This window comes from Triturus cristatus, chromosome 12, assembly GCF_964204655.1.
Source record: "Triturus cristatus chromosome 12, aTriCri1.1, whole genome shotgun sequence".
NCBI classification, from domain to species: Eukaryota; Metazoa; Chordata; class Amphibia; order Caudata; family Salamandridae; genus Triturus; species Triturus cristatus.
The window spans coordinates 726,160,965-726,174,061 of NC_140595.1; the positions used below are offsets into that span (position 1 = coordinate 726,160,965).

General features: G+C 40.2%; 3 non-coding genes across 3 annotated transcripts; all 3 read right to left on the reverse strand.

Annotated features, from left to right (window-relative positions):
- Nucleotides 1-3,735: 3,735 nt before the first annotated feature.
- Nucleotides 3,736-3,817, reverse strand: TRNAS-AGA (transfer RNA serine (anticodon AGA)). The gene has a single exon. It is a non-coding gene; the product is annotated as a tRNA-Ser (tRNA).
- A 3,941-nt stretch (nt 3,818-7,758) lies between these two features.
- Nucleotides 7,759-7,840, reverse strand: TRNAS-AGA (transfer RNA serine (anticodon AGA)). The gene has a single exon. It is a non-coding gene; the product is annotated as a tRNA-Ser (tRNA).
- Nucleotides 7,841-11,781: 3,941 nt separating this feature from the next.
- Nucleotides 11,782-11,863, reverse strand: TRNAS-AGA (transfer RNA serine (anticodon AGA)). The gene has a single exon. It is a non-coding gene; the product is annotated as a tRNA-Ser (tRNA).
- Between the last annotated feature and the right edge of the window lie 1,234 nt (nt 11,864-13,097).

Genomic DNA, 13,097 nt, shown 5'->3' on the forward strand with positions numbered 1-13,097 from the left:
TTGGACCCTGTTGCACTCTGTTTTTGTGCTGCTTTTAGTCTACGACCCATATTACAGAAGTCAACCATCTCTGATTATTTGGGACTCCTTTGTAAGTGCCTTATCTTTAATCCTTGAAAAGCTCTATAATAAAGGGGTCTGTCAAAGATTGCTTGAATGGAAGATAAAAGAAGGCCCACTTGTCTCACCAAATGCAGTAGAGAAACCTGATGTTTTACTCATGTTATCCTTAGTTCAGTTTTTGTTAGACCTGGCATCCTTAAGGTGGCCTACCAGCAACCTTTTTGCTTTTCACCTCACGTTTTGCTGTATCTTTATGTTGGCCGTAGGACTCTAATCACTTTATCACTACTGTGAGAAAGTGGCTCTGTATATACTGTTCCCAAATAGGTACAGTGTGCACAGAGTCCCCAGTCCCCAGAGGTTTGGCAGAGGCTAAAGTTAGATATAACCTTACTCTCTAAAGTGGTAGCTTGCCGAGCAGTAAGGCAGTATCAGAGTACAGTGTAAAACATTTGTTGTACACACTCAGTCAGCAAATGGTCTCACACACTCAAGAACTGAACTCTAGGCCATTGGTTTGCATACAAAAGATATTGTTGTTTTATTTTAGAACCAACAATAGGTATCAAAATATACTTTCTCAGAATGAGATGCTTTAGTTAAATACTTTGCAATAGGCAATTGACTTTTGCAGGTCATAGTTACAGTTTATTGCAATAGGCAACACAATTTGAATCACAATAATACATTGAGCTCAATGGGAATTTTAAGTTATATGCAATTAATTACTTTCAGGATTACTTTTCTAAATCCAGGACTGGATCCTAGATTCAGTCCTGGGACAGTTCTTGGAAACAAGTGAGTAAATTCGTTTTAGTTACTGTTGTGATTTTTAAGCAATATTTTGCTATTTTAAAAGTTGACACTTAGAAACTTTTGCTGATCAAATTACCAATGTTATCCTATGGAAGGAAATTCACTTAGCAGGTAAGTGGGGTTATGGTTACTTTTTCTAGGTCAGTGTTGGATCCTAGATCCAGCACTACTGTACCACCTGTAAGCAGTTGAGAAACTGCGTTTAAGTTATACAGGCGATTTTTAAGGAATATTTACATGTTTGCAAAATCGACACTTAAAAGAAATTTCACAGAAAAACAGTCAATGGTTTCCTATGGAAGAAAATTCAAGTTACGGGTAAAGTACGTTCTCGTTACTTTTGTAATCCAGTGCTGGGCTCCTAGGCTCAGTACTGGGACATCTATCTAAAACAGGTAAATAATTAAGTTTTCACAGTTGGTACGATTTTTAAAGAATATTTGTAAGTTTCAAAGATCGACACTTAGAAAATTTTCAGCAAAAAGCAGGCAATGATATCCCATGGAAGGAAATTCGAGTTACTGGTAAGTACGGTTAAAATTACTTTTCAGGGTCAGTGCCGAGCTCCAAGATGCAGCACTGAGGTCTCTCCTGATAACAGGTGAGTAAATCAGAATTCGTTGTTCGGCTGATTTTAGATGAATATTTTAAAGTTCCAAAACTCCACACCACTTAGAAGAATTTCCAAGTGAAACCACTCAATGTTAGCCGATGGAAGAAAAGTGAGTTATCGGCTTTTAGGTAAGTACTCGACTGGCAGAGTTATGGTTCTGGGCATAGACTCAGGGGTCTCCCAGGGGAGTCCCAGCCTACTTGCCAAGCCTTAAACTCCCCTTTTATTACATATAATTTACACCTAAGGTAGGCCCTAGGTAGTCCTAGGTGCATGATGCTATGTAAATAAAAAATAAGATATGTACTTTGGTGGTTCGCGTGTCCTGTAAGTACCAAACAGTCTATTTCATTTTTCACTACTGTGAGGTCTACCCCTCTCATAGGTTAGCTCTGTGTATTCCCCTATACTTTTTATTTGGTAATTCCATATCGGAGAGGAGTAGCTTTATTTATTTATTGAAAATCCTACTTACTGGTGAGGTTGGATTTAACTTTACTATTTTAGAAATGCCACTTTTAGAGAGTGAACATTTCTCTGCACTTACTGCTCTATTTGCCTGAAACCTGGCCCCAATACACGTCTGGATTGGGCTGGGTGACAGCAAAATGTGTGCCTTCCCTCTAGAGAGCCACAACACAGGTCACTCAACTGCACCTGGGGGGTGAGCTCCGCTCCCCCTCCACCCGCAATAGGTTCAAGAACGATAATTTATGTAAGTAAATACATTATAGCTACAGCTTATAATCATGCGAGTTTAAATCATTTGTTGTTAGATGGTTTAAATATTTGAAAGGATCTGTTTTTAATAGACATTTTACAAAAACCACTGGTACATTTGCTAATTCTGTAAAATTAACACTCAACTGCCGTGACATTGCCTACCACAATGCCGTGACTCGGATTCGAACCGAGGTTGCTGCGGCCACAACGCAGAGTACTAACCACTATACGATCACGACGAGCTACTTGGGCTCAACGACATACAATGACATGGAGAATTTATAATTCGGAACACTCAGGGCTGTTCCTGTGATAGGCTGGATGTATTCATTGCTTCCTCATTCCTCATTCAGAGGCTGCGTCTCCTCAGTGGTTGATAGGCTGAAACCGTTTCCTGGCCGCCTGCTTGTGAAATGCCAGGAGTCAAAGATCACACATTACACTTGCGGACCTGTGATGGGACACCAATGCAGAGAAACCCACCTGGCACAGGCCTTCTATTCTGTCTATTAGACCTGCATCTTCCCTGCACCTTTCAAGCCATTTGTATGTGAAGCAAGAAAGAGTTAGAGAGTGATCCATCTACACTTTTATAGGGAGGATGTCGCCGTGAGCTCCTCCCAGCTAATCACACGAACAGCAGAAAAGCAAGATAAATACACAGTTGAGGGGTGGGCTGCATGGTTATGTTTTTGAGTAAATATTGAAACTGACATCAGTGGCTCATTAGCAGAGCTGCGGCTAATGACTGGTGCCAAATCATGATGAAGCAAGCACAATGGCTCGTAGGGGACCCACAACACGCTTTTCTTAGCTCACTGAATTAAAGTATAAACTTCCGCCGTGTGTGAGTGGTAAAGGCTTGTTAATATGGTTCCTTTTCCAATTCAAGTCTGACAACAAGAGGCAGGAACCACGTGGCTTCGGAAGCTCAGGAAAGTAGCCACCAACCACAGAGAAAGAGAGAACTGGCAGTATGAGAGGTGGAGAAAACAGAAGCGGGAGCAAGGAGCTCAAATGAGATTGATGGCGTTTAAATAGAGCGCGTAAAGGAACAGTTACACAGCTAAGAAATGGGAAAGACAGACTAGGGAAAAAAACACAGAAAGAGCCTGTAGATGAAATTCTCTTCCTGGGACAGCAGGTTAAGAGAAATTACACATGGGGAGGTTAAGCATGTAACACGGGGGAGAATAAAAAAGAAAATGCAGTTTTATGAAGTGTGTTTGCCAATCCAGCCAGCACTTTTGTTCTATTTCTCTCTTTGCGTCTTTTATTGGTAAAGTAACTTTCAAGTGCATGCGCAGGTATGAATGAGAGAGCAACGGTATAATAATTTGAAGCGTTTACACCAGTGCTAAAGTAGGAATGAGGTGTAGCAAAGACATGAAAGAGGTAGCGATAACAAATATGTGGAGAGGCAATAGTGACACAAAAATAAGCCACCTATTTATAAAACTGAAATGGAAGAAATACTAAAGGTTAACTTCTGAAATTGTAGCCGATAATAAAAAGATTCTCGTTGTTGGCAGGATTCGAACCTGCGCGGGGATACCCCAATGGATTTCTAGTCCATCGCCTTAACCACTCGGCCACAACAACTTGCTGTAAGCTGCCTACAAATATTTTGTTTGAAAGTTTTGAAGTTTTCCCACATCAAAGTACTGATATTCTGCAATGCGCTTTTTAAAAACAATGTTTTTTTCATCATGCACGTTCTGTCCTAAAAATAAAAATTGCATGAGTATATCTCTGGATCTGTAAAAGGATACGCTTGCATTCAAACTCTCTTGTGGCACTCAAGTTTTTTGGACCCTGTTGCACTCTGTTTTTGTGCTGCTTTTAGTCTACGACCCATATTACAGAAGTCAACCATCTCTGATTATTTGGGACTCCTTTGTAAGTGCCTTATCTTTAATCCTTGAAAAGCTCTATAATAAAGGGGTCTGTCAAAGATTGCTTGAATGGAAGATAAAAGAAGGCCCACTTGTCTCACCAAATGCAGTAGAGAAACCTGATGTTTTACTCATGTTATCCTTAGTTCAGTTTTTGTTAGACCTGGCATCCTTAAGGTGGCCTACCAGCAACCTTTTTGCTTTTCACCTCACGTTTTGCTGTATCTTTATGTTGGCCGTAGGACTCTAATCACTTTATCACTACTGTGAGAAAGTGGCTCTGTATATACTGTTCCCAAATAGGTACAGTGTGCACAGAGTCCCCAGTCCCCAGAGGTTTGGCAGAGGCTAAAGTTAGATATAACCTTACTCTCTAAAGTGGTAGCTTGCCGAGCAGTAAGGCAGTATCAGAGTACAGTGTAAAACATTTGTTGTACACACTCAGTCAGCAAATGGTCTCACACACTCAAGAACTGAACTCTAGGCCATTGGTTTGCATACAAAAGATATTGTTGTTTTATTTTAGAACCAACAATAGGTATCAAAATATACTTTCTCAGAATGAGATGCTTTAGTTAAATACTTTGCAATAGGCAATTGACTTTTGCAGGTCATAGTTACAGTTTATTGCAATAGGCAACACAATTTGAATCACAATAATACATTGAGCTCAATGGGAATTTTAAGTTATATGCAATTAATTACTTTCAGGATTACTTTTCTAAATCCAGGACTGGATCCTAGATTCAGTCCTGGGACAGTTCTTGGAAACAAGTGAGTAAATTCGTTTTAGTTACTGTTGTGATTTTTAAGCAATATTTTGCTATTTTAAAAGTTGACACTTAGAAACTTTTGCTGATCAAATTACCAATGTTATCCTATGGAAGGAAATTCACTTAGCAGGTAAGTGGGGTTATGGTTACTTTTTCTAGGTCAGTGTTGGATCCTAGATCCAGCACTACTGTACCACCTGTAAGCAGTTGAGAAACTGCGTTTAAGTTATACAGGCGATTTTTAAGGAATATTTACATGTTTGCAAAATCGACACTTAAAAGAAATTTCACAGAAAAACAGTCAATGGTTTCCTATGGAAGAAAATTCAAGTTACGGGTAAAGTACGTTCTCGTTACTTTTGTAATCCAGTGCTGGGCTCCTAGACTCAGTACTGGGACATCTATCTAAAACAGGTAAATAATTAAGTTTTCACAGTTGGTACGATTTTTAAAGAATATTTGTAAGTTTCAAAGATCGACACTTAGAAAATTTTCAGCAAAAAGCAGGCAATGATATCCCATGGAAGGAAATTCGAGTTACTGGTAAGTACGGTTAAAATTACTTTTCAGGGTCAGTGCCGAGCTCCAAGATGCAGCACTGAGGTCTCTCCTGATAACAGGTGAGTAAATCAGAATTCGTTGTTCGGCTGATTTTAGATGAATATTTTAAAGTTCCAAAACTCCACACCACTTAGAAGAATTTCCAAGTGAAACCACTCAATGTTAGCCGATGGAAGAAAAGTGAGTTATCGGCTTTTAGGTAAGTACTCGACTGGCAGAGTTATGGTTCTGGGCATAGACTCAGGGGTCTCCCAGGGGAGTCCCAGCCTACTTGCCAAGCCTTAAACTCCCCTTTTATTACATATAATTTACACCTAAGGTAGGCCCTAGGTAGTCCTAGGTGCATGATGCTATGTAAGTAAAAAATAAGATATGTACTTTGGTGGTTCGCGTGTCCTGTAAGTACCAAACAGTCTATTTCATTTTTCACTACTGTGAGGTCTACCCCTCTCATAGGTTAGCTCTGTGTATTCCCCTATACTTTTTATTTGGTAATTCCATATCGGAGAGGAGCAGCTTTATTTATTTATTGAAAATCCTACTTACTGGTGAGGTTGGATTTAACTTTACTATTTTAGAAATGCCACTTTTAGAGAGTGAACATGTCTCTGCACTTACTGCTCTATTTGCCTGAAACCTGGCCCCAATACACGTCTGGATTGGGCTGGGTGACAGCAAAATGTGTGCCTTCCCTCTAGAGAGCCACAACACAGGTCACTCAACTGCACCTGGGGGGTGAGCTCCGCTCCCCCTCCACCCGCAATAGGTTCAAGAACGATAATTTATGTAAGTAAATACATTATAGCTACAGCTTATAATCATGCGAGTTTAAATCATTTGTTGTTAGATGGTTTAAATATTTGAAAGGATCTGTTTTTAATAGACATTTTACAAAAACCACTGGTACATTTGCTAATTCTGTAAAATTAACACCCAACTGCCGTGACATTGCCTACCACAATGCCGTGACTCGGATTCGAACCGAGGTTGCTGCGGCCACAACGCAGAGTACTAACCACTATACGATCACGACGAGCTACTTGGGCTCAACGACATACAATGACATGGAGAATTTATAATTCGGAACACTCAGGGCTGTTCCTGTGATAGGCTGGATGTATTCATTGCTTCCTCATTCCTCATTCAGAGGCTGCGTCTCCTCAGTGGTTGATAGGCTGAAACCGTTTCCTGGCCGCCTGCTTGTGAAATGCCAGGAGTCAAAGATCACACATTACACTTGCGGACCTGTGATGGGACACCAATGCAGAGAAACCCACCTGGCACAGGCCTTCTATTCTGTCTATTAGACCTGCATCTTCCCTGCACCTTTCAAACCATTTGTATGTGAAGCAAGAAAGAGTTAGAGAGTGATCCATCTACACTTTTATAGGGAGGATGTCGCCGTGAGCTCCTCCCAGCTAATCACACGAACAGCAGAAAAGCAAGATAAATACACAGTTGAGGGGTGGGCTGCATGGTTATGTTTTTGAGTAAATATTGAAACTGACATCAGTGGCTCATTAGCAGAGCTGCGGCTAATGACTGGTGCCAAATCATGATGAAGCAAGCACAATGGCTCGTAGGGGACCCACAACACGCTTTTCTTAGCTCACTGAATTAAAGTATAAACTTCCGCCGTGTGTGAGTGGTAAAGGCTTGTTAATATGGTTCCTTTTCCAATTCAAGTCTGACAACAAGAGGCAGGAACCACGTGGCTTCGGAAGCTCAGGAAAGTAGCCACCAACCACAGAGAAAGAGAGAACTGGCAGTATGAGAGGTGGAGAAAACAGAAGCGGGAGCAAGGAGCTCAAATGAGATTGATGGCGTTTAAATAGAGCGCGTAAAGGAACAGTTACACAGCTAAGAAATGGGAAAGACAGACTAGGGAAAAAAACACAGAAAGAGCCTGTACATGAAATTCTCTTCCTGGGACAGCAGGTTAAGAGAAATTACACATGGGGAGGTTAAGCATGTAACACGGGGGAGAATAAAAAAGAAAATGCAGTTTTATGAAGTGTGTTTGCCAATCCAGCCAGCACTTTTGTTCTATTTCTCTCTTTGCGTCTTTTATTGGTAAAGTAACTTTCAAGTGCATGCGCAGGTATGAATGAGAGAGCAACGGTATAATAATTTGAAGCGTTTACACCAGTGCTAAAGTAGGAATGAGGTGTAGCAAAGACATGAAAGAGGTAGCGATAACAAATATGTGGAGAGGCAATAGTGACACAAAAATAAGCCACCTATTTATAAAACTGAAATGGAAGAAATACTAAAGGTTAACTTCTGAAATTGTAGCCGATAATAAAAAGATTCTCGTTGTTGGCAGGATTCGAACCTGCGCGGGGATACCCCAATGGATTTCTAGTCCATCGCCTTAACCACTCGGCCACAACAACTTGCTGTAAGCTGCCTACAAATATTTTGTTTGAAAGTTTTGAAGTTTTCCCACATCAAAGTACTGATATTCTGCAATGCGCTTTTTAAAAACAATGTTTTTTTCATCATGCACGTTCTGTCCTAAAAATAAAAATTGCATGAGTATATCTCTGGATCTGTAAAAGGATACGCTTGCATTCAAACTCTCTTGTGGCACTCAAGTTTTTTGGACCCTGTTGCACTCTGTTTTTGTGCTGCTTTTAGTCTACGACCCATATTACAGAAGTCAACCATCTCTGATTATTTGGGACTCCTTTGTAAGTGCCTTATCTTTAATCCTTGAAAAGCTCTATAATAAAGGGGTCTGTCAAAGATTGCTTGAATGGAAGATAAAAGAAGGCCCACTTGTCTCACCAAATGCAGTAGAGAAACCTGATGTTTTACTCATGTTATCCTTAGTTCAGTTTTTGTTAGACCTGGCATCCTTAAGGTGGCCTACCAGCAACCTTTTTGCTTTTCACCTCACGTTTTGCTGTATCTTTATGTTGGCCGTAGGACTCTAATCACTTTATCACTACTGTGAGAAAGTGGCTCTTTATATACTGTTCCCAAATAGGTACAGTGTGCACAGAGTCCCCAGTCCCCAGAGGTTTGGCAGAGGCTAAAGTTAGATATAACCGTACTCTCTAAAGTGGTAGCTTGCCGAGCAGTAAGGCAGTATCAGAGTACAGTGTAAAACATTTGTTGTACACACTCAGTCAGCAAATGGTCTCACACACTCAAGAACTGAACTCTAGGCCATTGGTTTGCATACAAAAGATATTGTTGCTTTATTTTAGAACCAACAATAGGTATCAAAATATACTTTCTCAGAATGAGATGCTTTAGTTAAATACTTTGCAATAGGCAATTGACTTTTGCAGGTCATAGTTACAGTTTATTGCAATAGGCAACACAATTTGAATCACAATAATACATTGAGCTCAATGGGAATTTTAAATTATATGCAATTAATTACTTTCAGGATTACTTTTCTAAATCCAGGACTGGATCCTAGATTCAGTCCTGGGACAGTTCTTGGAAACAAGTGAGTAAATTCGTTTTAGTTACTGTTGTGATTTTTAAGCAATATTTTGCTATTTTAAAAGTTGACACTTAGAAACTTTTGCTGATCAAATTACCAATGTTATCCTATGGAAGGAAATTCACTTAGCAGGTAAGTGGGGTTATGGTTACGTTTTCTAGGTCAGTGTTGGATCCTAGATCCAGCACTACTGTACCACCTGTAAGCAGTTGAGAAACTGCGTTTAAGTTATACAGGTGATTTTTAAGGAATATTTACATGTTTGCAAAATCGACACTTAGAAGAAATTTCACAGAAAAACAGTCAATGGTTTCCTATGATAGAAAATTCAAGTTACGGGTAAAGTACGTTCTCGTTACTTTTGAAATCCAGTGCTGGGCTCCTAGGCTCAGTACTGGGACATCTATCTAAAACAGGTAAACAATTACGTTTTCACAGTTGGTACGATTTTTAAAGAATATTTGTAAGTTTCAAAAATCGACACTTAGAAAATTTTCAGCAAAAAGCAGGCAATGATATCCCATGGAAGGAAATTCGAGTTACTGGTAAGTACGGTTAAAATTACTTTTCAGGGTCAGTACTGAGCTCCAAGATGCAGCACTGAGGTCTCTCCTGATAACAGGTGAGTAAATCAGAATTCGTTGTTCGGCTGATTTTAGATGAATATTTTAAAGTTCCAAAACTCCACACCACTTAGAAGAATTTCCAAGTGAAACCACTCAATGTTAGCCGATGGAAGAAAAGTGAGTTATCGGCTTTTAGGTAAGTACTCGACTGGCAGAGTTATGGTTCTGGGCATAGACTCAGGGGTCTCCCAGGGGAGTCCCAGCCTACTTGCCAAGCCTTAAACTCCCCTTTTATTACATATAATTTACACCTAAGGTAGGCCCTAGGTAGTCCTAGGTGCATGATGCTATGTAAGTAAAAAATAAAATATGTACTTTGGTGGTTCGCGTGTCCTGTAAGTACCAAACTGTCTATTTCATTTTTCACTACTGTGAGGTCTACCCCTCTCATAGGTTAGCTCTGTGTATTCCCCTATACTTTTTATTTGGTAATTCCATATCGGAGAGGAGCAGCTTTATTTATTTATTGAAAATCCTACTTACTGGTGAGGTTGGATTTAACTTTACTATTTTAGAAATGCCACTTTTAGAGAGTGAACATGTCTCTGCACTTACTGCTCTATTTGCCTGAAACCTGGCCCCAATACACGTCTGGATTGGGCTGGGTGACAGCAAAATGTGTGCCGTCCCTCTAGAGAGCCACAACACAGGTCACTCAACTGCACCTGGGGGGTGAGCTCCGCTCCCCCTCCACCCGCAATAGGTTCAAGAACGATAATTTATGTAAGTAAATACATTATAGCTACAGCTTATAATCATGCGAGTTTAAATCATTTGTTGTTAGATGGTTTAAATATTTGAAAGGATCTGTTTTTAATAGACATTTTACAAAAACCACTGGTACATTTGCTAATTCTGTAAAATTAACACCCAACTGCCGTGACATTGCCAACCACAATGCCGTGACTCGGATTCGAACCGAGGTTGCTGCGGCCACAACGCAGAGTACTAACCACTATACGATCACGACGAGCTACTTGGGCTCAACGACATACAATGACATGGAGAATTTATAATTCGGAACACTCAGGGCTGTTCCTGTGATAGGCTGGATGTATTCATTGCTTCCTCATTCCTCATTCAGAGGCTGCGTCTCCTCAGTGGTTGATAGGCTGAAACCGTTTCCTGGCCGCCTGCTTGTGAAATGCCAGGAGTCAAAGATCACACATTACACTTGCGGACCTGTGATGGGACACCAATGCAGAGAAACCCACCTGGCACAGGCCTTCTATTCTGTCTATTAGACCTGCATCTTCCCTGCACCTTTCAAGCCATTTGTATGTGAAGCAAGAAAGAGTTAGAGAGTGATCCATCTACACTTTTATAGGGAGGATGTCGCCGTGAGCTCCTCCCAGCTAATCACACGAACAGCAGAAAAGCAAGATAAATACACAGTTGAGGGGTGGGCTGCATGGTTATGTTTTTGAGTAAATATTGAAACTGACATCAGTGGCTCATTAGCAGAGCTGCGGCTAATGACTGGTGCCAAATCATGATGAAGCAAGCACAATGGCTCGTAGGGGACCCACAACACGCTTTTCTTAGCTCACTGAATTAAAGTATAAACTTCCGCCGTGTGTGAGTGGTAAAGGCTTGTTAATATGGTTCCTTTTCCAATTCAAGTCTGACAACAAGAGGCAGGAACCACGTGGCTTCGGAAGCTCAGGAAAGTAGCCACCAACCACAGAGAAAGAGAGAACTGGCAGTATGAGAGGTGGAGAAAACAGAAGCGGGAGCAAGGAGCTCAAATGAGATTGATGGCGTTTAAATAGAGCGCGTAAAGGAACAGTTACACAGCTAAGAAATGGGAAAGACAGACTAGGGAAAAAAACACAGAAAGAGCCTGTACATGAAATTCTCTTCCTGGGACAGCAGGTTAAGAGAAATTACACATGGGGAGGTTAAGCATGTAACACGGGGGAGAATAAAAAAGAAAATGCAGTTTTATGAAGTGTGTTTGCCAATCCAGCCAGCACTTTTGTTCTATTTCTCTCTTTGCGTCTTTTATTGGTAAAGTAACTTTCAAGTGCATGCGCAGGTATGAATGAGAGAGCAACGGTATAATAATTTGAAGCGTTTACACCAGTGCTAAAGTAGGAATGAGGTGTAGCAAAGACATGAAAGAGGTAGCGATAACAAATATGTGGAGAGGCAATAGTGACACAAAAATAAGCCACCTATTTATAAAACTGAAATGGAAGAAATACTAAAGGTTAACTTCTGAAATTGTAGCCGATAATAAAAAGATTCTCGTTGTTGGCAGGATTCGAACCTGCGCGGGGATACCCAAATGGATTTCTAGTCCATCGCCTTAACCACTCGGCCACAACAACTTGCTGTAAGCTGCCTACAAATATTTTGTTTGAAAGTTTTGAAGTTTTCCCACATCAAAGTACTGATATTCTGCAATGCGCTTTTTAAAAACAATGTTTTTTTCATCATGCACGTTCTGTCCTAAAAATAAAAATTGCATGAGTATATCTCTGGATCTGTAAAAGGATACGCTTGCATTCAAACTCTCTTGTGGCACTCAAGTTTTTTGGACCCTGTTGCACTCTGTTTTTGTGCTGCTTTTAGTCTACGACCCATATTACAGAAGTCAACCATCTCTGATTATTTGGGACTCCTTTGTAAGTGCCTTATCTTTAATCCTTGAAAAGCTCTATAATAAAGGGGTCTGTCAAAGATTGCTTGAATGGAAGATAAAAGAAGGTCCACTTGCCTCACCAAATGCAGTAGAGAAACCTGATGTTTTACTCATGTTATCCTTAGTTCAGTTTTTGTTAGACCTGGCATCCTTAAGGTGGCCTACCAGCAACCTTTTTGCTTTTCACCTCACGTTTTGCTGTATCTTTATGTTGGCCGTAGGACTCTAATCACTTTATCACTACTGTGAGAAAGTGGCTCTGTATATACTGTTCCCAAATAGGTACAGTGTGCACAGAGTCCCCAGTCCCCAGAGGTTTGGCAGAGGCTAAAGTTAGATATAACCTTACTCTCTAAAGTGGTAGCTTGCCGAGCAGTAAGGCAGTATCAGAGTACAGTGTAAAACATTTGTTGTACACACTCAGTCAGCAAATGGTCTCACACACTCAAGAACTGAACTCTAGGCCATTGGTTTGCATACAAAAGATATTGTTGTTTTATTTTAGAACCAACAATAGGTATCAAAATATACTTTCTCAGAATGAGATGCTTTAGTTAAATACTTTGCAATAGGCAATTGACTTTTGCAGGTCATAGTTACAGTTTATTGCAATAGGCAACACAATTTGAATCACAATAATACATTGAGCTCAATGGGAATTTTAAGTTATATGCAATTAATTACTTTCAGGATTACTTTTCTAAATCCAGGACTGGATCCTAGATTCAGTCCTGGGACAGTTCTTGGAAACAAGTGAGTAAATTCGTTTTAGTTACTGTTGTGATTTTTAAGCAATATTTTGCTATTTTAAAAGTTGACACTTAGAAACTTTTGCTGATCAAATTACCAATGTTATCCTATGGAAGGAAATTCACTTAGCAGGTAAGTGGGGTTATGGTTACTTTTTCTAGGTCAGTGTT